Source organism: Malania oleifera, chromosome 4 (assembly GCF_029873635.1).
Source record: "Malania oleifera isolate guangnan ecotype guangnan chromosome 4, ASM2987363v1, whole genome shotgun sequence".
Taxonomy (NCBI): Eukaryota; Viridiplantae; Streptophyta; class Magnoliopsida; order Santalales; family Ximeniaceae; genus Malania; species Malania oleifera.
This window is the reverse complement of record NC_080420.1, coordinates 48,276,500-48,281,350: the sequence shown is the minus strand read 5'-3', so window position 1 is coordinate 48,281,350 and position 4,851 is coordinate 48,276,500. Positions and strand designations below refer to the sequence as shown.

The 4,851-nt window shown below is 40.7% G+C and overlaps 1 non-coding gene across 1 annotated transcript; it reads right to left on the bottom strand.

Annotated features, from left to right (window-relative positions):
• Positions 1-452: 452 nt before the first annotated feature.
• On the bottom strand, positions 453-558 carry LOC131154619 (small nucleolar RNA R71). Its single transcript, XR_009136537.1, has one exon. It is a non-coding gene; the product is annotated as a small nucleolar RNA R71 (small nucleolar RNA).
• Between the last annotated feature and the right edge of the window lie 4,293 nt (positions 559-4,851).

The following is a 4,851-nucleotide window of genomic DNA, read 5'->3' as shown; positions in this document are numbered from 1 at the left end:
ACTCCAAATTTTCCTTTAGCTTCTTATATGCCTAACTCCTTAGTTTTTACCTGTTTTTTCCTGAAAAGACCAACAAACCTAGCATAGCTTCGAACAATGAGAGTTGGGCAACATCAAGATGATTGAAGTCTTTATCTTAAATTGTGCTACCTAAACGTTAGGGAACCGAATGCAGGACGGCGCGGTGTATGCATTAGGTACAAATTAGTCCCTTAGGTAAATACAAACCTTGCATAGCTCTAAAAAATTGTTATCATTGTTCTTGGAAATTTGTTCCACCATCTGCATACCTAATTTCAGTGATGATGTTCTCCATCCTACGCTTTTCTCGTTCTCTCTAAAGGATAAGGCCAAATATTGGCTACCGTCCTTAGAACTGAACTTGGTGGCCAACTGGGCCACCATGCAACATGAATTTCTTAAAAAGTACTTTCTAATTGGGAAGACTAACCAGCTTCGAAGAGCCATCACAAGTTTCTCACAGATGGATGGGGTACTCTTTTTCGAGACTTGGGAGCGCTTTAGGGACCTGCTCCGTAAATGCCCACATCACCAGGTCCCCAAGTGGCAGTTAGTCCAAATTTTTTATGAATGGTTGGTTAAGAAAGATAGGTCCATAGTTGATGCGTCATGTGGATGTACTTTCCTCACCAAGCACGAGAACAAGGCATGGATTCTCTTTGAAAATCGAGCTGAAAATTCTCAGCAGCACATGGCTACCACTCGTAGACTACCTAATCCATCAAACTCTAAACCAAAAGGAGTTTACGAGTTGGCCACTAGCTAAGACCTAGCCCCTACCCTGAATGCCATATCCAAAAAATTAGACCAGTACTTGTCCCTAGGACTGCAAACAACAGCGTATGCAGAGGTATGTGCAATATGCTCCAGCCAATCCTATACATGTTAGAATTGCCCTCACTTGCATTCCTAGCCTAAGCTTGTGCATGAGGAAGTAAAGGCCACCCACAATTGGTATGATAAACCAGCTAATGACCCCTACTCGAATACCTACAACCCCAGGTGGAAACATCATCCTAACTTCTCGTGGAGGCCACAAGTTCTAGGTTTTCAAGCCCAAAGACCTCTACAAGTCACAAATGCTTTGCCTCCACGACCATACCAAAATCCCCAAAATCATTCTTATTCAACCCCCAAATTTTCAACTGCCCAGTAGTCGTCTCCCTCACAACCCAAGTATAGCACATTTCAAGAAACAGTGCTAAGGTCCCTTAAGAATATTGAAACTGATTACCAAGTGGATTAGCAACTCCTTCGCTCTCACTCTCAATCCATTACGAAGCTAAAAGCCACTTTAGGACAACTAGCTGCCACATTGAGTTAGAAAGATGAAGGCAAGTTGCCAAGTCAGCCTATAGTAAATCCTAAGGGATAATATGGGGTAGAATGTGAGCCAGATGCTAGCCCCTCATCATATTATGAGCAAGCCCTGGCGGAAATCACATTTCAAAATGGCAGGCTGATAGTTGAACAAGGCAAGGAGCAGCTAAGCATGGGGGAGACCCAAGATGAAAAACTGGAAGCACCCAACGCATCAATGCACTCTTTCTTCCTCTAATCGGGTACAACGACCATTGAGTCTCACGCCTACCACCATAAGAACCACGCCTCACTTCGACCCCCATAAGGATTTTCACGGCTACCCAGTGACACATCCGACAACCCCATTTACACCCTTTATATTTAGGAAAGAGGCTTCCCCTGAGTCCATTTGAAACATGTTTAAACAAGTGAGAATGGATAAGCCTCTCCTCGATGACATTAAGCAATCACCAGCATTCATAAAATTCCTTAGGTACTTGTCAATGCAGGGGATAGAATCAAGGGTGCACATGGATGGTTTGGTTAAGCAGGTCGAGCATATGAGTTCCATAATACTAAAGCACCTTGTTCCTGAACTAAAATACCTGCTCACCTACTATTTCATGTGTAATTGACGATTACACCATTGATGGGGCCCTTCTAGATTTAGGAGCAAGTGTGAACATCCTTTCATACTCGGCCTATCAAAAACTTAACCCAAGAGTGTTGTGACCCACTTCGGTTTCTTTATGCCTTGCTGATCGATCTCTTAAGCAACCCTGGGGTGTGGTAAAAGACGTGGTAGTCAAGGTGTGAGATTTCCATTACCCTGTTGATTCCACCATTTTAGACATGGAGACCTCCACAAACCCAATCCCTATCCTTTTGGGATGACCATTCCTAGCCACGGCTAATGTCTGCATTCAATGTAGGATGGGGATCATGGACATCTCACGGGGCCATAAGCAACGTAAGCTGAACATATTTAATGCTACCCAACATCCTCTAAATGCCACCCAAGTTGTGGACGAAGACATGATGGACAAAATTGTTAGGGAAGCAACTCCTTCAATGCTATGGCAACACCCTTGGGAAAGTACGCTTCAACTTGACAACCCTACCACTGTTAAATTTGTGGACCCTTTTGAGCAATTTATAATAAAACAAGAGTGGGTCCCCAATTCTGAACATAAGTCGGGGATATGCAACTTCGGGTGTGAGGAAGGAAAGAGAGAAGCCAATGCTACTTGGGAACCAGGATGAGTCCAATTTAAGCTTCAATGTGTCTAGCTGAAGACGGTAAACTTAGCGCTTCTGGGAGGCAACCCAATAGTTTTTCTTTTATTTTTGACTCCTTAGGGTAGTTAGAGGAGACTAACCAAAAGTCAAATTACTTAGAGTAGGTCATAGGATAAGTTAGGGGTATGTGATTAAAGTAGGTAAACTTGTTGATACTAATGACATATACATGGTGCTTTTGGCTGGCAGTGGTCTTTTGTGCTACATGGTATCTCTACATGCATGCTCTTCTGGATACTATATTTTTCCTGTACACTATTTGTTCTCACTGAATCCATGCATTGTCCTATCCCTTGCTCGTGTTCTATTTTCTGTCCACACTTCAGTGAGGACACTGAAGTTCTAAGTTGGGGGTAGGGGGTGGCACACTACATGGCACATTCACACACAATGACACAATTTTAAATTTTTGAAAACAAATTCTAGCGAACTATGCTAACATATTTCATACCTTCTACATACATCAATATAACCTAATGTTATATGCATAAGCTTTTCAGTTATATGATTTCATTATGCTCACCAACGATGTACTGAATTAGTTGTATAAAAGTTGCATAAAATGACCGACGACTTGATATTACTCTAGGTAGTTGACTAGTGGTTTTTTTGGGTTAATACTGCAATGTAAACTCTTTTATTTATATGGTACTTCATGGGGCAAAAAACACACTCACACGTGATTTGTAACACTTAGAGTTCTTTGAGAGCATTGAGAGAACAATTGTGGCGACTATGACACCCTGTGAGGTACTATTGAGCCATCCGTTCATTTCTCGAGTATTGTTGACATCAAACTCTGAATTTATAAAACTCAACTTTCCTTCTTTTGCTGGATTTCCTTTGTCCACTAGTCTTTGCTCTTGTATTTGCTAACTTAGAGGTGACATCAAGTGGGAAGATATAAACCTAAGTCTTGTAGCTTACTCAAGACATAAAGGTCAAGCCACCCTTAGACACCGACTTTTTTCATGGACTCCTATTCGAGCTACATTCCTATTGGAAACATGAAGACAAGATAAGAATGTGATGATTGTCTTAGCTGACAATGTAAAGAAAAAATAAAATAAAAAATGAAAAAGAAAGAGAAACCTAAGCAGAGAAAAATGAAAACAAAAATATACACCTGCTTTGAGAAAAGATAAAAAGGTCAAGCTGAGGACACACACTGAGAATCTGCACGTACGAAGGATCTTTCAACCAATGCATTTACTGAATTCACGCAAGTCTGGGAATAAGTTCCTCTAGGGTGGTCTTGATTAAATGTGGCAAGTGAGTGAGAAGATGCTAGGGTGAAGAGCCTGACACCTTTAAGAATGAATCCCTTTCTTATAAGACTAGTCCACTCCGCACTTCCAGAGTTAATTCTTCAAATATGTGGGAAGTTTGATCATGACACTCTTCCTCACATATGAGAGTGAACCTATTTTATTGAGTAAATTTTTAGGGAATAAACCAATGAGGCCAAGTCAAGACAGCCGTTCTGTAGGCGCCTCTGAGCATTCTGAGTGAGACAAACCATACACCTTACACATGCCCTGTAAAGTGGCCTATTCATACTTAGATTTACATGTTAATATTAACTTTGAATTATAATCAGGGGTTGATTCCTTGTGAGTGGTGTCTAGTCATGTTGTGTTGAGTTTTGCATTATTTAAATGCTGCGAAGTGTGTATATAATGGAGTTGTGCATGAAAGAATCTGTATGTAACAAGGCTAAATCTCTGCATGTAAAATGGTATGATTATATTGCATGTGCTCTTATATTTCGTTTACTGCACTAGTGTTTGCGGGTATCGCCTTGAAAATCCTCACGAGACTAGAACTCGTCCATTAGGATCAACCTATATTTTCAAAGTTGCCCACACTAAATCAAACAAAGCCAATTTACAAAACTGCATTTCCTTCCATGACCTTAGGCCCTGTAAAGAGCATCTCCCAATTGTTAATGATTTCTAGTAACCTGCTTCCAAAATCTAGTTTGAACAAAAAGCTCAATTGGTTTTGCTTTGCAATCACCGAGATTTAAGAGTTGAGGTGGCCAAAACTAGAACCTGTTTAATGCCAAGCCTGACAGTAATATAATTATTTGTTCAGTCGATACATCATTAATATTTGCCCTGTGAAGAGCATCTCCCAATTGTTAATGATTTCTAGTAACCTGCTTCCAAAATCTAGTTTGAACAAAAAGCTCAATTGGTTTTGCTTTGCAGATCACCGAGATAAGAG